At 39.2% G+C, this 26,830-nt stretch overlaps 1 pseudogene; it reads right to left on the bottom strand.

Moving 5' to 3' along the window:
* The window catches only part of LOC148006145 (uncharacterized), a 161,852-nt pseudogene extending 141,507 nt beyond the window's left edge, over positions 1-20,345 (bottom strand).
* Positions 20,346-26,830: the final 6,485 nt, after the last annotated feature.

The raw sequence follows: 26,830 nt of genomic DNA, 5'->3' as shown, positions 1-26,830 counted from the left end.
CAAAGTCTTTGTCACATTCACTGCATTTATAAGGTTTTTCTCCTGTATGAGTTCTCTGATGAATTCTCAGACTACCTTTGTAATTAAAGGATTTCTTACATTCACTACATTTGAAAGGTTTCTCTCCTGTATGAGATCTCTGATGAATACTAAAATGGGATTGGTGAGCAAAGCATTTGTCACATTCACTGCATTTGTATGGCTTTTCTCCTGTATGAGTTCTCTGATGAATTCTCATACTATCTTTGTAGCTAAAGCATTTGACACATTCATTGCATTTGTATGGTTTCTCTCCTGTATGAATTCTCATATGGTTTCTCAAAGTGCCTTTTACAATAAAGAATTTGTAACATTCACTGCATTTGTAAGGTTTCTCTCCTGTATGAATTCTCTGATGAATGCTAAGATAGGCTTTTCGGCCAAAGCATTTGCCACATTCAATGCATTTGTAAGGTTTCTCTCCTGTATGCATTCTCTGATGCAAATGAAGTTTCCTTTTTTGGGTAAAGCATTTCTTACATTCACTACATTGGTGAAGGTTCTCACCATTAATGTCTTGTTTCAGCATCAGTTTATGTTTATAGACAAAATCCTTATCAAATTCTGTATTTTTGTGTTCTTTGTTCTCTGTGTGGATTCCAGAATTTACGCCAATGACAGCAAGTTCATTTGAAAACTGTACACAGTCTTTATATTTGTAAACTTCTCTGGTTTTCCACACTTTATGTCTTTTCAGGTTTGAGGATTTAAGGGAGGGAATCTCGGAGATTAGTTTTATAAGGTGTACTTTGGGTGGATTCAAGAGTCATTTTGCTAATCTTATTCAATTTACAAAACTTATCTTGGATATTCACATGCTCATGGACAATGCACTCTGTGTCTTGATCCAAGACCTTCCCATCTTTTCCATGTATCAGATGATTTTCTGAAAAAGAAAAGTGCAATTAGGGATTACAAGGGTTACTGCACTGGAGAGAAAGAGATTCAATAATTGGTGTTTGCTGAATTATCTGGTAAACTACACCATCTCAAGGATTTATTCTCTCAAAATTGGTTTTACTCCTTTCATATCATTCCTTGGATCCTCAGAAATACCCCAATTCTGATCCATATTAACTGAAAGGAATAATAATACACTTCAAAATATTATCATAAAAACTGTACCTTGCAGAAGTTAGGAAAAATAAGTCATCAATCAATATTGAACACACACAAAGTAGATCTCTGAATAACATATTTCTAGTTTTTTATTACAATTTGATTCAGATTGACGGTGTATAGCTGTGGTCAGCTAGAAATTGAAGTTCATAAATGAATTCTATACATATACTTCTGTCTCCATCCAAAATGCTGAGGATAAACAACAAGCTGTATCAGTACTAAACTCAGAGACCACATATCAAAATGCAAATAAATAAGCAAAATTAAAATTATCCAAAACAACAGCTATACATCTACTTAAAACCATTTGCATTATTAAAAATCATAAATAACAAGTGCAATGTGATATTAAGATTAATGTGCTCCAATTATTATGTGTCCAGAAAGATAATTCCTTGTTCTGAACAGTATTTTTTTTAATACCGAAGCTTCCATTTAAAGTTAGATAAGAGGTATGGAAAAGAACACACTGCACTCTGACCACATTACTGACTCCAGAGGAAAACACCAAATGCCATCTGGAACCCTGGTGCACAGAAGCTCCCGGAAAGGGCGGTGCAGATCTTCCTGGTTGCTGCCCCCGCGGAGAGCTCGTAGGCAGCACCCCACGAAAAAACTTGAGCCTTGGGACCACAGCTAAGACAAACCTTCCTGCTCCAAGCGAACTGCCTGGTGAACTCAGGACACACAGAGGCAAAATTCCTCTAGGACCGGACACTTCTGGTTTTTAGCGGGATTTCCAAACCGGCGGATCCCTGCCCGCAGCAGCTCGCTGCTCCCAATCCCCGTGGGAGAGAGACCTCACCACCTGGACAGGTGGGCACTCCTGAGACTGCAGAGTGGAAGAGACCACCAACACTGCCCACCCCGGCCCACATCCCTGGCCCAGGAGGAAACTGTGTATGGCCTCTGGGTTCCCTTGGATAAGGGCACAGCAGCAGCAAGTCCCCTGCGTCTGAGACACCGCCAGAACCTGAAGGGACCGACCAGATAAACAGTTTTCTGCAACCAAATCCCGTGGGAGGGGGAGCTAAACCTTCAGAGAGGCAGACACGCCTGGGAAACCAGAAGAGACTGCACTCTGCCCACATTACTGATTCCAGAGGAAAACACCAAACGCCATCTGGAACCCTGGTGCACGGAAGCTCCCGGAAAGGGCGGCGCGGATCTTCCTGGTTGCTGCCCACACGGAGAGCTCATGAGCAATACCCCATGAGCAATACCCCACGAGCAAACTTGAGCCTCGGGACGACATGTAAGACAAACCTTCCTACTCCACGCGACCTGCCTAGTGAACTCAGGACACAGGCCCACAGGAACAGCTGAAGACCTGTAGATAGGAAAAACTACACGCCCGAAAGCAGAACACTCTGTTCCCATAACTGGCTGAAAGAAAACAGGAAAACAGGTCTACAGCACCCCTGACACACAGGCTTATAGGACAGTCCAGCCACTGTCAGAAACAGAAGAACAAAGTAACACTAGAGATAATCTGATGACGAGAGGCAAACGCAGGAATCCAAGCAAGAGAAACCAAGACTACATGGCATCATCAGAGCCCAATTCTCCCACCAAAGCAAACACTGAATATTCAGACACACCAGAAAAGCAAGATCTAGTTTCAAAATCATATTTGATCATGATTCTAGAGGGCTTCAAGAAAGACGTGAAGAACTCCCTTAGAGAAACACAGGAAAACATAAATAAACAAGTAGAAACCTACAGAGAGCAATCACAAAAATCCCTGAAAGAATTCCAGGAAAACACAATCAAATGGTTGCAGGAATTAAAAATGGAAATAGAAGCAATCAAGAAAGAACACATGGAAACAACACTGGATATAGAAAACCAAAAGAAAGACAAGGAGCCGTAGATACAAGCTTCACCAACAGAATACAAGAGATAAAAGAGAGAATCTCAGGAGCAGAAGATTCCATAGAAATCATCGACACAACTGTCAAAGATAATGTAAAGCGGAAAAAGCTACTGGTCCAAAACATACAGGAAATCCAGGACTCAATGAGAAGATCAAACCTAAGGATAATAGGTATAGAAGAGAGTGAAGACTCCCTGCTCAGAGGACCAGTAAATATCTTGAACAAAATCATAGAAGAAAACTTCCCTAACCTAAAGAAAGACATACCCATAAGCATACAAGAAGCCTACAGAACTCCAAATAGATTGGACCAGAAAAGAAGCTCCTCCTGTCACATAATAGTCAAAACACCAAATGCACAAAATAAAGAAAGAATATTAAAAGCAGTAAGGGAAAAAGGTCAAGTAACATATAAAGGCAGACCAATCAGAATCACACCAGACTTTTCGACAGAGAATGTGAAAGCCAGAAGATCCTGGACAGATGTCATACAGACCCTAACAGAACACAAATGCCAGCCCAGGTTACTGTGTATTGCAAAACTCTCAATTAACATAGATGGAGAAGCCAAGATATTCCATGACAAAACCAAATTTACGCAATATCTTTCTACAAATCCAGCACTACAAAGGATAATAAATGATAAAGCCCAATATAAGGAGGTAAGCTATACCCTAGAAGAAGCAAGAAACTAATCGTCTTGGCAACAAAACAAAGAGAAGAAAAGCACACAAACATAACCTCATATCCAAATATGAATATAACAGGAAGCAATAATCAATATTCCTTAATATCTCTCAACATCAATGGCCTCAACTCCCCAATAAAAAGACATAGACATATGAGACATAAAAAGACAACGAGGACCCTGCATTCTGCTGCCTACAAGAAACACACCTCAGAGACAAAGACAGACACTACCTCAGAGAGAAAGGGTGGAAAACTACTTTCCAAGCAAATGCTCTGAAGAAGCAAGCTGGAGTACCCATTCTAATATCAAATAAAATCAATTTTCAACTAAAAGTCATCAAAAAAGATAAGGAAGGACACTTCATATTCATCAAAGGAAAAATCCACCAAGATGAACTCTCAATCCTAAATATCTATGCCCCAAATACAAGGGCACCTACATACGTAACAGAAACCTTACTAAAGCTCAAAACACACATTGCACCTCACACAATAATAGTAGATTTCAACACTCCACTATCATCAATGAACAGATCATGGAAACAGAAATTAAACAGAGACGTAGACAGACTAAGAGAAGTCATGAACCAAATGGACTTAACAGGTATTTATAGAACATTCTATCATAAAGCAAAAGGATATATCTTCTTCTCAGCTCCTCCTGGCACTTTCTCCAAAATTGACCATAATTGGTCAAAAAAAACGGGCCTCAACAGGTACAGAAAGATAGAAATAATCCCGTGCGTGCTATCAGAACACCACAACCTAAAGCTGGTCTTCAATAATAATAAGGGAAGAACGCCCACATATACATGGAAGTTGAACAATGCTCTACTCAACGATAACCTGGTCAATCGAGAAATAAAGGAAGAAATTAAGACTTTTTAGAATTTAATGAAAATGAAGGTACAACATACCCAAACTTATGGGACACAATGAAAGCTGTGCTAAGAGGAAAACTCATAGGTCTGAGTGCCTGCAGAAAGAAATAGGAAAGAACATATGTCACCAGCTTGACAGCACACCTAAAAGCTCTAGAACAAAAAGAAGCAAATACACCTAGGAGGAGTAGAAGACAGGAAATAATCAAACTCAGAGCTGAACTCAACCAAGTAGAAACAAAATGGAACATAGAAAAAATCAACAGAACGAAAAGTTGGTTCTTTGAGAAAATCAACAAGATAGATAAATGCTTAGCCAGACGAACGAGAGGACACAGAGAGTGTGTCCAAATTAACAAAATCAGAAATGAAAAGGGAGACATAACTACAGATTCAGAGGAAATTCAAAAAATTATCAGATCTTACTATAAAAGCCTATATTCAACAAAACTTGAAAATCTCCAGGAAATGGACAATTTCCTAGACAGATACCAGGTACCAAAGTTAAATCAGGAACAGATAAACCAGCTAAACATCCCGAAAACTCCTAATGAAATACAAGCAGTCATTAAAGGTCTCCCAACCAAAAAGAGCCCAGGTCCAGACGGGTTTAGTGCAGAATTCTATCAGACCTTCATAGAAGACCTCATACCAATATAATCCAAACTATTCCACAAAATTGAAACAGATGGATCACTACCGAATTCCTACTATGAAACCACAATTACTCTTATACCTAAACCACACAAAGACCCAACAAAGAAAGAGAACTTCAGACCAATTTCCCTTATGAATATCAACGCAAAAATACTCAATAAAATTCTGGCAAACCGAATCCAAGAGCACATCAAAATAATCATCCACCATGATCAAGTAGGCTTCATCCAAGGCAGGAAGGGATGGTTTAATATATGGAAAACCATCAACGTGACCCATTACATAAACAAACTGAAAGAACAATGATCATTTCATTAGATGCTGAGAAAGCATTTGACAAAATTAAACACCCCTTCATGATAAAATTCCTGGAAAGAATAGGAATTCAAGGCCCATACCTAAGCATAGTAAAACCCATACACAGCAAACCAGTTGCTAACATTAAACTAAATGGAGAGAAACTTGAAGCAATCCCACTAAAATCAGGGACTAGACAAGGCTGCCCACGCTCTCCCTACTTATTCAATATACTTCTTGAAGTTCTAGCCAGAGCAATCAGATAACAAAAGGAGGTCAAGGGGATACAGATTAGAAAAGGAGAAGTCAAAATATCACTATTTGCAGATGATATGATAGTATATTTAAGTGATCCCAAAAGTTCCACCAGAGAACTACTAAAGCTGATAAATAACTTCAGCAAAATGGGTGGGTATAAAATTAACTCAAATAAATCAGTACCCTTCCTCTACACAAAAGAGAAACAAGCCGAGAAAGAAATTAGGGAAACGACACCCTTCATAATAGACCCAAATAATATAAAGTACCTCGGTGTGACTTTAACCAAGCAAGTAAAAGATCTGTAGAATAAGAACTTCAAGACTCTGAAGAAAGAAATTGAAGACCTCAGAAGATGGAAATATCTCCCATGCCCATGGATTGGCAGGATTAATATACTAAAAATGGCCATTTTACCAAAAGCAATCTACAGATTCAATGCAATCCCCATCAAAATACCAATCCAATTCTTCAAAGAGTTAGACAGAACAATTTGCAAATTCATCTGGAATAACAAAAAACCCAGGATAGCTAAAACTATCCTCAACAATAAAAGGACTTCAGGGGGAATCACTATCCCTGAACTCAAGCAGTATTACAGAGCAATAGTGATAAAAACTGCATGGTATTGGTACAGAGACAGACAGATAGACCAATGAAATAGAATTGAAGACCCAGAAATGAACCCACACACCTATGTTCACTTGATTTTTGACAAAGGAGCCAAAACCATCCAATGGAAAAAAGATAGCATTTTCAGCAAATGGTGCTGGTTCAACTGGAGGTCAACATGTAGAAGAATGCAGATCGATCCAGGCTTATCACCCTGTACAAAGCTTAAGTCCAAGTGGATCAAGGACCTCCACATCAGACCAGATACACTCAAACTAATAGAAGAAACACTAGGGCAGCATCTCGAACAGATGGGCACTGGAAAAAATTTCCTGAACAAAACACCAATGGCTTATGCTCTAAGATCAAGAATCGACAAATGGGATCTCATAAAATTGCTAAGCTTCTGTAAGGCAAAGGACACTGTGGTTAGGACAAAACGGCAACCAACAGATTGGGAAAAGATCTTTACCAATCCTACAACAGATAGAAGCCTTATATCCAAAATATACAAAGAACTGAAGAAGTTAGACTGCAGGGAGACAAATAACCCTATTAAAAAATGGGGTTCAGAGCTAAACAAAGAATTCACAGCTGCGGAATGCCGAATGGCTGAGATACACCTAAAGAAATGTTCAACATCTTTAGTCATAAGGGAAAGGCAAATCAAAACAACACTGAGATTTCACCTCACACCAGTGAGAATGGCTAAGATCAAAAACTCAGGTAACAGCAAATGCTGGTGAGGATGTGGAGAAAGAGGAACACTCCTCCATTGTTGGTGGGATTGCAGACTGGTACAACCATTCTGGAAATCAGTCTGGAGGTTCCTCAGAAAATTGGACATTGAACTGCCTGAGGATCCAGCTATACCTCTCTTGGGCATATACCCAAAAGATGCCCCAACATATATAAAATGCCCTACTATGTTCATAGCAGCCTTATTTATAATAGCCAGAAGCTGGAAAGAACCCAGATGCCCTTCAACAGAGGAATGGATACAGAAAATGTGGTACATCTACACAATGGAATATTACTCAGCTATCAAAAACAATGACTTTATGAAATTCGTAGGCAAATGGTTGGAACTGGAAAATATCATCCTGAGTGAGGTAACCCAATCACAGAAAGACATACATGGTATGCACTCATTGATAAGTGGCTATTATCCCAAATGCTTGAATTACCCTAGATGCCTAGAACACATGAAACTCAAGACGGATGATCAAAATGTGAATGCTTCACTTCTTCTTTAAAAGGGGAACAAGAATACCCTTGGCAGGGAATAGAGAGGCAAAGATTAAAACAGAGACAGAAGGAACACCCATTCAGAGCCTGCCCCACATGTGGCCCATACATATACAGCTACCCAATTAGACAGGATGGATGAAGCAAAGAAGTGCAGGCAGACAGGAGCCGGATGTAGATCTCTCCTGAGAGACACAGCCAGAATACAGCAAATACAGAGGCGAAGGCCAGCAGCAAACCACTGAATGAGAACAGGACCCCCGTTGAAGGAATCAGAGAAAGAACTGGAAAGCTTGAAGGGGCTCGAGACCTCATATGTACAACAATGCCAAGCAACCAGAGCTTCTAGGGACTCAGCCACTACCTAAAGACTATACATGGACTGACCTTGGACTCTGACCTCATAGGTAGCATTGAATATCCTAGTAAGATTACCAGTGTAAGGGGAACCCCTGGGTCCTGCTAAGACTGAACCCCCAGTGAACATGATTGTTGGGGAGAGGGCAGCAATGGGGGACGGATGGGGAGGGGAACACCCAGGAAGAAGGGGAGGGGGAGGGTCTAGGGGGATGTTGGCCCGTAATCCGGGAAAGGGAATAACACTCGAAATGTAAATAAGAAATACTCAAGTTCCTGGTTGCTGCCGCCGCAGAGAGCCCGTGGGCAGCACCCTGCAAGCAAACTTGAGCCTCGGGACCACAGGTAAGACCAACTTGTCTGCTGCAAGAAAGCTGCCTGGTGAAATCGGGACACACAGAGGCAGAACTCCTCTAGAACCGGGCACGTCCTGTGTTTACCGGAAGTCCCAACCCGCGGATCCCGGCCCGCAGCAGCTCTCTGCTCCCAGACCCCATGGGAAAGAGACCTCACCGCCTGGTCAGGTGGGCACTCCTGAGGCTGCAGAGCGGAAGAGGCCACCAACACTGCCCATCCCTGCCCACATCCCTGGCCCAAGAGGAAACTGTATAAGGCCTCTGGGCTCCCGTGGGGGAGGGCCCAGGAGCGGCAGGACCCCTGCCTGAGACACCGCCGGAACCTGAAGGAAACAGACCGGATAAACAGTTCTCTGCACCCAAATCCCGTGGGAGGGAGAGCTAAACCTTCAGAGAGGCAGACAAGCCTGGGAAAACAGAAGAGACTACTCTCTGGACACACATCTCGGACGCCAGAGGAAAACACCAAAGGCCATCTGGAACCCTGGTGCACTGAAGCTCCCGGAAGGGGCGGCACAGGTCTTCCTGGTTGCTGCCGCTGCAGAGAGCCCGTGGGCAGCACCCCACGAGCGAACTTGAGCCTCGGGACCACAGGTAAGACCAACTTTTCTGCTACAAGAAAACTGCCTGGTGAACTCAAGACACAGGCCCACAGGAACAGCTGAAGACCTGTAGAGAGGAAAAACTACACGCCCGAAAGCAGAACACTCTGTCCCCATAACTGACTGAAAGAGAGGAAAACAGGTCTACAGCACTCCTGACACACAGGCTTATAGGACAGTCTAGCCACTGTCAGAAATAGCAGAACAAAGTAACACTAGAGATAATCTGATGGCGAGAGGCAAGCGCAGGAACCCAAGCAACAGAAACCAAGACTACATGGCATCATTGGAGCCCAATTCTCCCACCAAAACAAACATGGAATACCCAAACACACCAGAAAAGCAAAATCTAGTTTCAAAATCATATTTGATCATGATGCTGGAGGACTTCAAGAAAGACATGAAGAATTCCCTTAGAGAACAAGTAGAAGCCTACAGAGAGGAATCGCAAAAATGCCTGAAAGAATTCCAGGAAAACACAATCAAACAGTTAAAGGAATTAAAAATGGAAATAGAAGCAATCAAGAAAGAACACAAGGAAACAACCCTGGATATAGAAAACCAAAAGAAAGACAAGGAGCTGTACATACAAGCTTCACCAACAGAATACAAGAGATGGAAGAGAGAATCTCAGGAGCACAAGATTCCATAGAAATCATTGACTCAAATGTCAAAGATAATGTAAAGCGGAAAAAGCTACTGGTCCAAAACATACAGGAAATCCAGGACTCAATGAGAAGATCAAACCTAAGAATAATAGGTATAAAAGAGAGTGAAGACTCCCAGCTCAAAGGACCAGTAAATATCTTCAACAAAATCATAGAAGAAAACTTCCCTAATCTAAAAAAAGAGATACCCATAGACATACAAGAAGCCTACAGAACTCCAAATAGATTGGACCAGAAAAGAAACACCTCCTGTCACATAATAGTCAAAACACCAAACGCACAAAATAAAGAAAGAATATTAAAAGCAGTAAGGGAAAAAGGTCAAGTAACATATAAAGGCAGACCAATCAGAATCACACCAGACTTCTCGCCAGAAACTATGAAGGCCAGAAGATCCTGGACTGATGTCATACAGACCCTAAGAGAACACAAATGCCAGCCCAGGTTACTGTATCCTGCAAAACTCTCAATTAACATAGATGGAGAAACCAAGATATTCCATGACAAAACCAAATTTACACAATATCTTTCTACAAATCCAGCACTACAAAGGATAATAAATGGTAAAGCCCTACATAAGGAGGCAAGCTATACCCTAGAAGAAGCAAGAAACTAATCGTCTTGGCAACAAAACAAAGAGAATGAAAGCACACAAACATAACCTCACATCCAAATATGAATATAACGGGAAGCAATAATCACTATTCCTTAATATCTCTCAACATCAATGGCCTCAACTCTCCAATAAAAAGACATAGATTAACAAACTGGATACGCAACGAGTCCCCTGCATTCTGCTGCCTAAAGGAAACACACCTCAGAGACAAAGACAGACATTACCTCAGAGTGAAAGGCTGGAAAACAATTTTCCAAGCAAATGGTCAGAAGAAGCAAGCTGGAGCAGCCATTCTAATATCAAATAAAATCAATTTCCAACTAAAAGTCATCAAAAAAGATAAGGAAGGACACTTCATATTCATCAAAGGAAAAATCCACCAAGATGAAGTCTCAATCCTAAATATCTATGCCCCAAATACAAGGGCACCTACATATGTAAAAGAAACCTTACTAAAGCTCAAAACACACATTGCACCTCACACAATAATAATGGGAGATTTCAACACCCCACTCTCATCAATGGACAGATCATGGAAACAGAAATTAAACAGAGATGTAGACAGACTAAGAGAAGTCATGAGCCAAATGGACTTAACGGATATTTATAGAACATTCTATCCTAAAGCAAAAGGATATACCTTCTTCTCAGCTCCTCATGGTACTTTCTCCAAAATTGACCATATAATTGGTCAAAAAACGGGCCTCAACAGGTACAGAAAGATAGAAATAATCCCATGCATGCTATCGGACCACCACGGCCTAAAACTGGTCTTCAATAACAATCAAGGAAGAATGCCCACATATACTTGGAAATTGAACAATGCTCTACTCAATGATAACCTGGTCAAGGAAGAAATAAAGAAAGAAATTAAAAACTTTTTAGAATTTAATGAAAATGAAGGTAAAACATACCCAAACTTATGGGACACAATGAAAGCTGTGCTAAGAGGAAAACTCATAGCACTGAGTGCGTGCAGAAAGAAACAGGAAAGAGCATATGTCAGCAGCTTGACAGCACACCTAAAAGCTCTAGAACAAAAAGAAGCAAATACACCTAGGAGGAGTAGAAGGCAGGAAATAATCAAACTCAGAGTGGAAATCAACCAAGTAGAAACAAAAAGGACCATAGAAAGAATCAACAGAACCAAAAGTTGGTTCTTTGAGAAAATCAACAAGATAGATAAACCCTTAGCCAGACTAACGAGAGGACACAGAGAGTGCGTCCAAATTAACAAAATCAGAAATGAAAAGGGAGACATAACAACAGATTCAGAGGAAATTCAAAAAATCATCAGATCTTACTATAAAAACCTATATTCAACAAAACTTGAAAATCTTCAGGAAATGGACAATTTCCTAGACAGATACCAGGTACCGAAGTTAAATCAGGAACAGATAAACCAGTTAAACAACCCCATAACTCCTAAGGAAATAGAAGCAGTCATTAAAGGTCTCCCAACCAAAAAGAGCCCAGGTCCAGACGGGTTTAGTGCAGAATTCTAGCAAACCTTCATAGAAGACCTCATACCAATATTATCCAAAGTATTCCACAAAATTGAAACAGATGGATAACTACCGAATACCTTCTACAAAGCCACAATTACTCTTATACCTAAACCACACAAAGACACAACAAAGAAAGAGAACTTCAGACCAATTTCCCTTATGAATATCGACGCAAAAATACTCAACAAAATTCTGGCAAACCGAATCCAAGAGCACATCAAAACAATCATCCACCATGACCAAGTTGGCTTCATCCCAGGCATGCAGGGATGGTTTAATATACGGAAAACCATCAACGTGATCCATTATATGAACAAACTGAAAGAACAAAACCACATGATCATTTCCTTAGACGCTGAGAAAGCATTTGACAAAATTCAACACCCCTTCATGATAAAAGTCCTGGAAAGAATAGGAATTCAAGGCCCATACCTGAACATAGTAAAAGCCATATACAGCAAACCAGTTGCTAACATTAAACTAAATGGAGAGAAACTTGAAGCAATCCCACTAAAATCAGGGACTAGACAAGGCTGCCCATTCTCTCCCTACTTATTCAATATAGCCAGAGCAATCAGACAACAAAAGGAGGTCAAGGGGATACAGATCGGAAAAGAAGAAGTCAAAATATCACTATTTGCAGATGATATGATAGTATATTTAAGTGATCCCAAAAGTTCCACCAGAGAACTCCTAAAGCTGATAAACAACTTCAGCAAAGTGGCTGGGTATAAAATTAACTCAAATAAATCAGTTGCCTTCCTCTACACAAAAGAGAAACAAGCCGAGAAAGAAATTAGGGAAACGACACCCTTCATAATAGACCCAAATAATATAAAGTACCTCGGTGTGACTTTAACCAAGCAAGTAAAAGAACTGTACAAAAAGAACTTCAAGACACTGAGGAAAGAAATTGAAGAAGACCTCAGAAGATGGAAAGATCTCCCATGCTCATGGATTGGTAGGATTAATATAGTAAAATTGGCCATTTTACCAAAAGCAATCTACAGATTCAATGCAATCCCCATCAAAATACCAATCCAATTCTTCAAAGAGTTAGACAGAACAATTTGCAAATTCATCTGGAATAACAAAAAACCCAGGATACCTAAAACTATCCTCAACAATAACAGGACTTCAGGGGGAATCACTATCCCTGAACTCAAGCAGTATTACAGAGCAATAGTGATAAAAACTGCATGGTATTGGTACAGAGACAGACAGATAGACCAATGGAATAGAATTGAAGACCCAGAAATGAACCCACACACCTATGTTCACTTGATTTTTGACAAAGGAGCCAAAACCATCCAATGGAAAAAAGATAGCATTTTCAGCAAATGGTGCTGGTTCAACTGGAGGTCAACATGTAGAAGAATGCAGATCGATCCATGCTTATCACCCTGTACAAAGCTTAAGTCCAAGTGGATCAAGGACCTCCACATCAGACCAGACACACTCAAACTAATAGAAGAAAAACTAGGGAAGCATCTGGAACACATGGGCACTGGAAAAAATTTCCTAAACAAAACACCAATGGCTTACGCTCTAAGATCAAGTATCGACAAATGGGATCTCATAAAACTGCAAAGCTTCTGTAAGGCAAAGGACACTGTGGTTAGGACAAAACGGCAACCAACAGATTGGGAAAAGATCTTTACCAATCCTACAACAGATAGAGGCCTTATATCCAAAATATACAAAGAACTCAAGAAGTTAGACCACAGGGAAACAAATAACCCTATTAAAAAATGGGGTTCAGAGCTAAACAAAGAATTCACAGCTGAGGAATGCCTAATGGCTGAGAAACACCTAAAGAAATGTTAAACATCTTTAGTCATAAGGGAAAGGCAAATCAAAACAACCCTGAGATTTCACCTCACACCAGTGAGAATGGCTAAGATCAAAAACTCAGGGGACAACAGACGCTGGCAAGGATGTGGAGGAAGAGGAACACTCCTCCATTGTTGGTGGGATTGCAAACTGGTACAACCATTCTGGAAATCAGTCTGGAGGATCCTCAGAAAATTGGACATTGAACTGCCTGAGGATCCAGCTATACCTCTCTTGGGCATATACCCAAAAGATGCCCCAACATATAAAAAAGACACGTGCTCCACTATGTTCATTGCAGCCTTATTTATAATAGCCAGAAGCTGGAAAGAACCCAGATGCCCTTCAACAGAGGAATGGATACAGAAAATGTGGTACATCTACACAATGGAATATTACTCAGCTATCAAAAACAATGACTTTATGAAATTCGTAGGCAAATGGTTGGAACTGGAAAACATCATCCTGAGTGAGCTAACCCAATCACAGAAAGACATACATGGTATGCACTCATTGATAAGTGGCTATTAGCCCAAATGCTTGAATTACCCTAGATGCCTAGAACAAATGAAACTCAAGACGGATGATCAAAATGTGAATGCTTCACTCCTTCTTTAAAAGGGGAACAAGAATACCCTTGGCAGGGAAGAGAGAGGCAAAGATTAAAACAGAGACTGAAGGAACACCCATTCAGAGTCTGCCCCACATGTGGCCCATACATATACAGCCACCCAATTAGACAAGATGGATGAATCAAAGAAGTGCAGACCGACAGGAGCCGGATGTAGATCGCTCCTGAGAGACACAGCCAGAATACAGCAAATACAGAGGTGAATGCCAGCAGCAAACCACTGAACTGAGAATAGGACCCCCGTTGAAGGAATCAGAGAAAGAACTGGAAGAGGTTGAAGGGGCTCGAGACACCATATGTACAACAATGCCAAGCAACCAGAGCTTCCAGGGACTAAGCCACTACCCAAAGACTATACATGGACTGACCCTGGACTCTGACCTCATAGGTAGCAATGAATATCCTAGTAAGAGCACCAGTGGAAGGGGAAGCCCTGGGTCCTGCTAAGACTGAACCCCCAGTGAACTAGACTGGTGGGGGGAGGGCGGCAATGGGGGGAGGGTTGGGAGGGGAACACCCATAAGGAAGGGGAGGGGGGAGGGGGATGTTTGCCCGGATACCGGAAAAGGGAATAACACTCGAAATGTATATAAGAAATACTCAAGTTAATTAAAAAAAAAAGAAATACTCAAGTTAATAAAAAAAAAAGAGGTATGGAAAGATCTCGGGGAATAGGATACTGGTTACTTTTCCAAATTAAGCTGAGAAATGTAAAGAAAATACCATGAAAAAATTATCATGCTAAGAGGAACTTCCCTTGTGCTAGTTGTGTCCAGACTTTTTAAAGAGTTTACATAAAAACAATATAAGAAAATTCAAAGTAAGATTCAGTAATCTACAACAAGTACATTCTTACCCACAGTCAATAGATTGTTGTAATTCTCCAAAATCACATCCATGTACAGTGCCCACTAAGCAAAACTGAGACTTTCCCATTCCTCTTGTGTGAACTCTGGAGCCACATCCTTGAAGGTTAAGAAACCCTGTAACAGAAAAGTACCTATGTGCTACAGTACTAACTTGCTTTCCTACATTAAAAAAATGGCTCTCAAGAATTGGAGATACTTTGGATACAGAATATGAAAGAAAAATATTGAAGGGCAAATATTTTCTCAAAGTTTCATTGATATGAATCTAAAGTTATGAATTGCCGCTCTTCTATAGACAATCTGCAGAATGACTTACACTAATGCTCTCATTTATGAAGGCTCTCACAACCTTGAATTTTCTGTGGTTTTTTTTTTTTTTTTTGAGACCTTAGCAGTGAAGGAAAGATTTACACCATCAGTTCATTTGAATTTTTTTTAGCAGATTTGATTGTGTAATATCTTTTAAAGTCCTCTATTATGAAACTTGCTTGCCTGCAACCTCATAGTACTACAAAATGGAGTTTTATACTCAGTTCTTTAAAATCCAATAATCTCTGCCGAAGACTTCTGGCACGAGGAATATACAGCACATAGGCATAATTTCAGACAAGTGTTACAAACATACATTATACAACAAAAGATATTAAATGTAAGTTCAAAACACATTAAAATAATCATATATTTTCTTGTATTTTCATCTCTCTGAGAATGCATGATATCATCATCTCAAAAGCTGTAATCTTTTACAAAATAAAAAATGTTCATTTGATTTCTGGAAACAATAGTATACCTATATGCTGTATAGGTTGGTATCAAATAGAATCCTAATGTCACATCACAGATGGTGAATTTATGATGAGGAAAAATATGTTATCAATTCTACAATGACTACCTCACTTAATATGGACAATAGTTCAATCCTGTATTATAACATCTGCATTTGACATTCTATGGTCTAGCTACAGTGCTAGAATAAGGAAGAAGTTGAATATTAAATGAAAAATCAATGGGTAAACCAAATGTTAGAGATTTTTTTCCTTAAACAGAAAAGGAGGGCAACGTCAAGACACATAACAAACATTGCAAGTGACACATAGAATGAAATACCTAGGAAAAGTATTTTATGTAAATACATTTATTCACAACCAAGAAAAAACACTACTACAGGGAATTAAATTATTTAAAGTTCTATAAAACCTGGCACAAGCAATACATAAAACATAGATTTCATAAATTCCATCTGATCTTTCACAAAGAATACTTTGATATGTATGTTAAAATGAATGTTACATGTGACAATGCATTTTGATGAAATAGAATCATTTTTCTTGATTAAATCTTTTTCAATGGAGGGAAAATTGTGCTAATTGTTCATAAGTATCGAATATATTATTCCTCATGGCATTGACTTAATTTGAAAATTTCAATGTTGTAATTTTAGCTTTATTTTCTTTTCTTTGTAATATAACCTCATTTGAGTATCAGAATGGTCATGTGCACAGATAAGTGTTTTGTACAATTCTTTCTTCTTTTTCAAAACTATGATATTCAGGTTATATATTACTTCTATTACAAATGGTCATGAGAAGTGTAAACCCGATATATGACAAAATGACTAAGAGATAAAGACACTTGCTGTGACTTCAATCTCAAGGGTTTGGTGCTGAACTCAGGGACCTAGGGGCATAATTTATCATTTAGTATACATAAAAACATGCAGAGGAACACTTACATAATAATAATGCAAAGTGATCCATTCATTCTTTTTTGCTTATACAAAGCTCAAGTGCAAATACATCTAGGACTTCAACATAAGACCAGATACATTGAATCTAATAGAAGAAGTGGGATAAAAATCCTCAAATACACCAGCAAATGGGAAAATTTCTGAACAGAATACCAATGGCTCAGGCTCTAAGATCAACTAATGACAAATGGAACTTCATAAAATTGAGAAGTTTCTGAAAGGCAAAGGAAACAGATAAGAGGATGAAACAGCAACCTACAGACTGGAAAGATCTCTACCAAGCCTATATCTAACAGAGGGCTGATATCCAATATATACAGAGAACTCAAAAAGGTAGGCTACAGAGAATCAGATAACCTTATCAAAAATGGGGAACAAAGCTAAACAAATAACTCTCAACTGAGGGATCTGGAATAACTGAGAAGCATAAAGACATGTTCACATCCTTAGTCATCAGGGAAACACAAATTAATGACCCTTATATTTCAGCTCACAGGAGTCAGAATGGCTAGGATCAAAAACTCAGGTTCAGCATATGATGGCTAAGATGTTGATAGAGGGAACAATCCTCCATTGCTGGTGCAATGGCAAGTTGGTTACTCAGAAAAGTGAACATACTTCTGTCTGAAGACTCAGCTACACCACTCCTGAGCCTATGCCTAAAAGATGGTCCAACAAATAACAAAGATAAATGTCCTACTATGTTCATAGCAGCCTTATTTATACTAGGCCGAAGGTGCAAACAATCTAGATGTCCCTGCTAGGTGGAATGGATACAGGAAATATGGTACATTTACAAAATGGAATATGACTCAGCTATTAAGAAGGAGGACATCATGAGCTTAGAAGGCAAATGGATGGAATGAGAAAATATCATACTGAGTGAGGTAACCATTCACACAAGAACACACAAGGTATGAACTCGCAGAAGAGTGGATATTAGAAAAAAAGTTGTGAATAACCATGATAAAACTCACAGACCATATGAAGTTAAACATGAAGCCCAAACCATGGATACCTCTGGCCAAACCATGGATGTTTCAGTTCTACTTTAAAGGAGTAAAGGAAAATCACAGAAAGGAAAAGGAAGGAGGGACCTAGGAGGGAGAGACGAGGATGAGGTAAAAGGAAGGGTATGATCAAGTGTGGGAGGAGACGGAAGATGTACAGAGGATAGGAAATTTAACAGATGTGTATAGCAGTGGAGGATGGTAAACTGGAGGTAGCTATTACAAAATCCTAGATAGCTGGGAAGCAAGAGGTTCCCAGGACACAACACAGATTTTGTTAGCTGAAATGTACAACAAAGAGGGGAGAAAACCTGTAGTAACTATATCTATTGGATAGGATCAGCTCCCAGTTCAAGGATGGCATTAACTACCCATCTCTAAAATATTAACCCAGATTAGTTCCTGTCTAAATGAAAAACAAGGACAAAGAGTGGAACAGACACTGAAGAAAAGGCCATTCAGAGACTACCCATGTAGGAATCCATCCCATCTCTAGGCATCAAACCCAAACATTATTGCTGATGCTAAGAAGCCCTTGCTGTGAGGAACCTGGTACAGCTATGCACTGAGAGGCTCTGACAGTATCTGACTATTGCAGAGGTGGATCTGATGCTCACAGCCAACTATTGGACTCAGCAAGGAGACCCAAATGGAAGAGTTACCCGAAGGAGTGAAGTAGTTAAAGGAGAATGCAACCCCATAAGTAGAACAACAGTGTCAACTAACCAGATACCCTGAGCTCCCAGGAACTAAACTAGCAACCAAATAGTATAAATAGAGGGACCCACCACCAAGCACCAAGTGTAGCAGAAGATTTTCCTATCCGGCTTCAAAGTGAGTTGAAGCCCATGATGGGGCTCAATGTAACAGCATAGGAGGATGCTAGGGCATTCGGGCAGCAATGGTTCCAGGACTGAGGGAGCATCCACAGTAAGGGCTGGAAGGGAGCAGGGGATACAGGATTTGAAGAAAGGGAACTGGGAATTGGGAAAACATTTAGAATGTAAATAAATATAATAACCAATAAAAAAAGAAATGTAGAAAAATCATCACAACCCTTCAGTATGTCCCTCTGTAACACATAGTTTGGTAGAACAGGAAACAAAGAGTAGATAAAGCATTCTTCCTTCTAAAGAAGAAAACAAGTTAGGAAGGATGTTTACTTAGGATTGAAAATTTATAGATCATATACAACACCAGGGCTATGAGCCCCAGAAAATTTCTACTAATAAATTCCATGGGAAGAAATAGAACTCAGGACTTACATTACTTTGAAATGTGAAACAAAAGTCAAAAGGAAATAACAATTCCTTTTTTAAAGGTTTATTTTACTTTTTGTATATGAATATATTGTTTCAAACACACCAGAAAAGGGCATCAGATCCCATTACATATGGTGGGTAGCCACTATGTGGTTGCTGGGAGTTGAACTCCAGACCTCTGGAAGAGCAGTCAGTGCTGCTAACCGCTGAGCCATTTCTCCAGCCCCGAAATAACAATTTCTATATTGAGAAATTACCACACACCACCACACTGGGCAGTATGTGTCTTGAAATCTTTGTGGAACAAAAAGATTTCATGTCTATACACATCCATAATCATCATGTGACATAAAATGCCAAGAAAATTTGCATGCTGAATTCTGCATTGGCTCACAAACACATCTATTATGTTACTGCAAAATAAAAACACATATTCCGGGCTGGAGAGATGGCTCAGCGGTTAAGAGCACCCGACTACTCTTCCAGAGGTCCTGAGTTCAATTCCCAGCAACCACATGGTGGCTCACAACCATCTGTAAAGAGATCTGATGCCCTCTTCTGGTGTGTCTGAAGATAGCTACAGTGTACTTATATATAATAAATGAAAAAAAAAAAAACAACACATATTCCTTCCTGTGCCTCTAAAGAGCTAATATATTTACTATTGGGATTCAAGACAGTGAATCCCTTATAATTTTATTCTTCTCCAAATTCTTCTCTTCTATATATTGTTCAGTGACATCAGACTCCACACAATTCCATATCCACATTCACAAGTTTTTGTCTGGAACCATGTCCAAATCTGAAATGCACCTTCTGTGACACATGGACCTTCCTTCCCCACTAATTCAAATCCATCCAATGTACAAATTAGTCATCGCTATACTTTTTGAGAATCATTTACAATAGATTCTCTTTGAGACCTGCATGTATTCAGCCCTTGAAAACTGTATGTCCTCACAGTAGAAAATCCACTAAAAATTTAAGGATTTCATACATGTGAAAGACCTAAACATTTAATTTTCATTGTCCCAGAAGAAAATGAAGATTATAGAAAAGAAGCCCTTTAAACAATATTACATCATATAGATAATAAAACTATTGAATGGTTGGAATAAATGAGGATTTTTCAAAGAAATGTGGAAGCACACTGACCCGTAGAGTATTTATCACAGACACACTCATTCTTTATGTTGTTCTTCTCCCAGATTCAAATATTGGAAGTGTTCTTGAACTTTCACAAAAGGGTTTGAAACTACAAAGATGAAATTAATACAACTTCGTTAAGGACAATACTAAACCATCTAAAAGGACATTAAAAACAAAATATGAGGAAACTTGTCAACATTTCTACAGAATTGTGAGCATGAGTCACATATTTAGTGTGTAGGGAATATGAGTATAATCTGAGGTCTCTTTTAACATCAGCAGGCACCAGGCACAAACAGAGCACATGAATACCTGCTGTAAAACACGATTACTCAGGGTTATTACTGAGAACTTATCTCCCTGGGTCTAGAGTCAAGGACAAATGGCTAGTGGATACCAGGATTAATGCACAGAATTGAATGGTGTTTCATTAACCGTCACACTAAAATACAATATATGAGACTTTGATGAGATTCCTGTCCATTCTACCAGGCAGATACAGGATATCTCTTTCCTATGTGTGTCCTGTTGTCTTGGAGTACAAAGATCCTCTCTGCTGAATATTTTTTTTCTTTTTTTTTCTGCAAAATACAAAGTTGTTAATTTTCACCATCATCTGAGGCTTTCGATTTTTCATGAGATAAAACTTCTATTTGCATCTTATTTCTCCTATAAATATGGCTTTGTTTTCTAACTCCCATGCACACATTTGTATGTATTGACCTAGACCCCTTAATATCCACAGAAATGGATTAATATGTGGAGTATTACAATTAAAGAGAAGAATGTCTTTAAATGGAATTTACTTACATTAAAATTTTAAGCCACTTGTTCTCCAATTTTCTAATGGTATGGTAAACTTTTATTACAGTTCCATGAAGTTGAAAGTTGATACATCTACAATTTTTCAGACCCACATGCAGATTCCTGACAGAAGTGGTGTATAAGCTCACAAGACTATAAGAAGTAAATATTTTATGATAGTTGGTTTTTTACAAATCTTCTGAAACTGTCAATTGACCACAAAGACATCACTAGGCAAGGGTTGAGAACAAGAGTTCTAGGCAAAGTGAAAACAAAATCAAGGAGGAGGATGGTATAAAGTCACTTATGGCTGCGGGGTATAATATTAATACACAGGGATTTATTCCGACGTTATATCAAATCTGCTAAAATACTATCAATGTTGGTATAACTTCCTGAACATGTATATATTAGCATCTTGACATTTTTTTCAGGCAGTTCTCAGGTTCTAAATCCATAAAACATGAATACAGTGAGACTCTTCTGAGATTGCTGCTATGGATTTCCTCTCAGGCCATCACTCCTGTAAGTTCACATGAAAGAATGTGTGATATGGGTCTCCTAGCATACATACCAATACATGTACATACACATATATGTACACAAATACATATACATACACATTTTTGCATAAATAAAACCTAGAATTCATTCTAAATGTTTAGATACTATTACTACACAAAGTTGTCATGACCATGACATCATCACATATTCAGCACATTTTATGTATGACATTGACCTTATATATCTCTGATGTCAGATAATTCTCTTGGTATTTCACATCTATATGGATGATCTATTTTTGATGCCCCTGCCTCAATAGTTTATATTGACACTGGGAAATATCGGTGATAAAGTGTTGGAGAAAGTCATATAAAATTAATAAGAATTGATCAGGAAAATAAAGATTTCCTAGAAACAAGTGACCAAGTAATCTCTCACTGTCATAACACTAATCCGAGGAAATAAGCAAGTGCTGATACCCAGGCCCTCAGTGTTTCTTCTAAGACTCTCTGGAGACTAAAAGATGCAACACTGAATTCATGAATTTCTTTAGAAAATACCACAATAATATTTCACAGAGAATAGAGCAGAATACAGAAAAAAAAAGGGATGTTGTGCAGTTATCACAGGAAGCTGGTTTCTCTGTATTCAAAAGCAAATGACCACAAAAATAAGCACAAAGAAAATGATAAGATCCAGGTATACCAGTGTAAATTGAAAAAAGTTTCTAATGGATGCAGAACATGAACTCGACTTCATTTCCTATCAGAGATACAGGACTGTTTCAACAAGCATAAAGCAAACAATTTGAGGCAGAAATACATGCAGTCAGTGAGGATAATATCATAACCATGTCGATTATCTACAAAAGGCCTGGGGCAAAATATCACTAAGAAAGTTCTAAGTAATGTGAAAAGAGAAAGAACATCCTTTAGTCTAATAAAGATCATACCCAAATCCTAAACCAATCATTACAAAAACTGAAGAAATTTTCAGCATTCTATTCTTTTTAGAAGAGAGTCTAGGATTTTCAAAGCCTCCACAATAGCTTATGACAGTGTAGCAGTGCTTATATAGAGCAAGTGAGACTTAAAATATTTTCAATGTTCAAATAAGGCTACAAGGAAGGAAAGTTTTTTCAAACTATAAGAAACAAAGTCTTCAACTGAAAAACTACAAATATCCAAAGAGAATCCTCCAATCTTATAATGAACTTAGTAAGTTATAGAAAAATACTAGAAAACATCACTCCATTTTATATATTCCTAAAGAATAATCTGAGAAGTCAGAAGAACACCCCGTGTCTAAAAGGGTCTTGCATATGTTGGTGTAGATTATAAACTGCTAAAAAGTGCTCTGTAGACTGCTGAGTATAATGAGTCCTTATGCCTTTCTCTAGATGCTGATGCCTTGTGTTGAAACACGAACCTGTCTGACAATGGATGACTGCCACTGTAATAGTGACAAGTAGGTAACAAAACTTGACTGGTTTGAACTGAGGTCAGCCTACAAAGGAAATACAAAGATGGCACTGGAAGAGGGTCAAAAGTCACTCCGATAGGAAAGGCCAAAAAGGGAAGTTACAACTGCTATACTGCTATATGTAGAAATATGGGAAATGAATTTAAATAGTTCTGTCTATGAGGAGCATGGAAGTGCTTTCAGCCTGGCTCAAACATGGTTTGTAAAGGGAAATTGAGAATTCAGAGAGTGCTGTTGTACATAGCCAGCATTTGGGGAAAGGGAAGGAAAGGGAAGGAAAGGGAACATGAACAACAAGGGATGGGACAGAGAAGGAAGAGAGCATAACTGTACACATGCTCTAGGGCACTTCATGTCCAAAGGCCATTCACCTAAAAGTGTAAGCACTAAGGGATTTAGACAGCACGGATTACAGTAAACTCTAGGAACTTTATAATATCTGCAGCAGAAAACACACAAACAATCAAAAAGAAACAAAAGAAAACCCAAAAGAGAAAAAGCAATTACCAATATCTGTAAATATTCACACAATTATAATATGAATGAAAAACTGAGGATAATCCCTAGTTCGTATGATAGGAAATTTACTGACATCAGGAATTTCTGTATAACAGAAATTGGGGATGCAGGGGGAAATATGCTATTGTCATCTATTTACAACATGTAAAACTCGATGCCTCAGGTACTTGTAGGGAGCGTCAAGTGAGTAAGAAAAAATGGTCGTAGGAATGCATACATTTTCAGAGAAAGATGAGGAGCTTTATGCAAATCATGTCACGTTATGATTCTTGCCTGTGACTTGAAGGCTAAGTATTGTTGCCATTTGTATCAGCAACAGATCATAAATTCCTGCTCTAGTAATAGACACTGGGATAAAGTTTCAACAATAGTAACTCCATAAATGAATGTGCATCATGGAATTATGTTGTCTATGTATATAATGGGAATCTTCTATTTCATGGAGACTGAACAAGATCTCATTCTACAATGGAAAGAATAACCCACAGTTTTACATGCTTCCACCATGAAATCATCATGAACACTAGAGCTTCTACATTTAATGATGGAACTGACATTTCCTCAAATATACACATGATTCTAAACAGACATAATTCTGAATTTTTTGAGCCATCCACTCAAAGTTTATTATCATTTCTTTCATCACAAACTTTTTAAAGTAGATAAACTTAAATAGCAATGTGTAGTGTTCAGAAACTGGAAGTGTTGAATACTAGAAGACCATAGGATGCTAGCCTAACATTCCCTAGGAAAATATTTCAGACTTTGCCTGACAGGATATTATGTTGGGATATTTGATCCTGACTTAGGGTGTGATTCACCCCATGGGATATAACTTTGATCACTCTGGTTGGACTACCAGCAAGCCCTTCGTACTCACTTTATTCCCAAACAACAAAAGTAGCAAAAGTATGTAGAAGTAGGTACCTATGCTTGAAATTCATGTCTCCTTGAATGGCAGAAATGCAGAGAAAGATCTGACAGAATAGGATACATGCAACTCTCCTTAGATGAGAGAGGAAAGGGAAGCTACTTACGAGGGAGAAGGACAGTACAGGAAGAGAATTGTAAAGGAATTCAATAGACTGCATGGACAGCAGTATTGTACAGGTAAGAGATTAGAGCAACACATAGGGAAAAGGAAACAGTTTTCCTGGGAGAGCTTTACAGAGTCAGATTGAAAAGAGAACATCCTAGGCACAGGAAACGAAAGAATGAGCAAGAGAAAGAGACAGATGATTAGAAAAGATTGCTACATTCAATTTAATGCCAAGTAGAGTAGTAATTCAGTGTCTGAGAGAATAACCAGGTTGAATAAATCAGATGGGAGAGGAGTTTGAGCTGGTAGAACTGAGTTGAACCGGTCAGTTAAGAATTGAAAAGGAATAAAATGGGTGAGCATGTTGAGCCGGAAATTTCAGAACTTGAAAGTACGCTAGGCCTTGGTAAGAATGAATGGATGCTAGAGGCTTACAGGACTAGGCCAAGTAAATAGGTAGAGGCAGTTAGGCTCCGACACAACATAACAGTAGCAGAATAAGATTTACTTTTACAACCCTGTGGAAAATCTAACATTGTTCTGTGGGAGAGTTCTCTAGGATATAGGAGAAGAAACATACTTAAAATACTAAGGCAAAGAAAAACAAAAGAAGAGTAAACAGTGCAAAAAAGGAAATAGTAGTTACCCTGCTCTAATCAAGACAAATTCAACACAGTGCATCAGTAAAAACACGGTTTAAGGACAGGAAAATATTTAGAGTGGACAGAATAGACAATTCAGAATTCAAGGGAACTCTCCGGAGAAAAACACCTCAGAACAGGCCCTTCACTCTGTCAGCACATATCTTGGATTCTCTCCTTACAGCATAACGTCAAATAGTGTCATGCAAATGGACAATCATTAACGGCCTAAAGCAGATTTGCATCCCGTGTGCTGCAGTCTCAATCTGTCAGGCAAGGGATGACCACTGCTATCCTAGTGGTGAAAGGAAAATTATACAGATTTAAGGTTTAAAAATATGAAGTTAAAAGAGTATGTTTCAAAATTCACAACCTCAGGACTAAACACTGTGAAAAGCAAGTCCAGGCAGCCCCGCCCTGCCGCTAGAACTAACAGACCATAAAAGGAAAGGAATGCAGAACAGACCAGGAGTACCGGATCTGACTCACAGGCCACCTGGCAGGAAGAGATAAGCCCCCAGCCCCCAACATCCAGGACACCCCAAACCTGCCAATGTGTGTAGCTATACCTTATTACCTCATCATGTGAAATAGCCAATCACATGTGAACATGTCTATGTGCCTCATTTGAATCCACCAATCCCCGTAACTATGCATCTGCTTCTGTACGCCCGCTTCTGCTTCCCCAATCCCTATAAAAGCCCCATGCTGGAGCTGCTGGGCGCGCAAGTCCTCCGAAGAGACTGTGTGCCCGCAGGTACCTGTGTTTTCCAATAAACCCTCTTGCTGATTGCATCCGAGTGGACTCGGCTCGGTCATTGGGCGCTTGGGACTCCTCCTGAGGGAAAGGTGTTCTCCGGGGGTCTTTCAGTGGCAAGACTACCTGTGGGTAACACAAGGTTTTCTGGTTCAAGCTGATGTCAGCTCTATAGGAAAAAAATAATACATAGATTACACTGGGAAGGGGCTGGGGATTTAGCTCAGTGGTAGAGCGCTTACCTAGGAAGCGCAAGGCCCTGGGTTCGGTCCCCAGCTCCGAAAAAAAGAACCAAACAAAAAAAAAAAAAAAAAAGATTACACTGGGAATCCAGCTAATATCCAATAGGGAAGGTCACAGGTCCTAGGTGGGAATCCACTACTGACATTTGTTTCATGTGAAAATGACCACTGTCACACCCATAGCCTGATGCTGCTCTCACTCTTGGTAAAATAATCTTTGTTTTCAAGGGGCAACAATTAATTCAGAGCCTGAAAATGAATTCAATATTGACATCGGCTGAGTGATTACAGCATTACACACAATGGGAAGTCCATAATATCACCACATCTAAATTTATTCTCAGTGAAAATTTCCAGAATCATTAACGAAGTAGAATCTGCCAAAATCAAATTCAGGTCCTCTTTCTCCTGACAGGTGAGCCCTACACCAACCCCTGTTAAAACCTTCTCACATACCTGGATCCTCTGTTAAAATTCCCTTGGCCTTTAGCATCCAGAGCTCTCAGTTTTGATTTCCAGTTATGCAGATTTAGCTGAGCATATGGAGACCTGAA

This window comes from Rattus norvegicus, chromosome 5, assembly GCF_021556685.1.
Source record: "Rattus norvegicus strain SHRSP/BbbUtx chromosome 5, alternate assembly SHRSP_T2T, whole genome shotgun sequence".
NCBI classification, from domain to species: Eukaryota; Metazoa; Chordata; class Mammalia; order Rodentia; family Muridae; genus Rattus; species Rattus norvegicus.
This window is presented reverse-complemented; position numbering and strand designations above follow the sequence as displayed.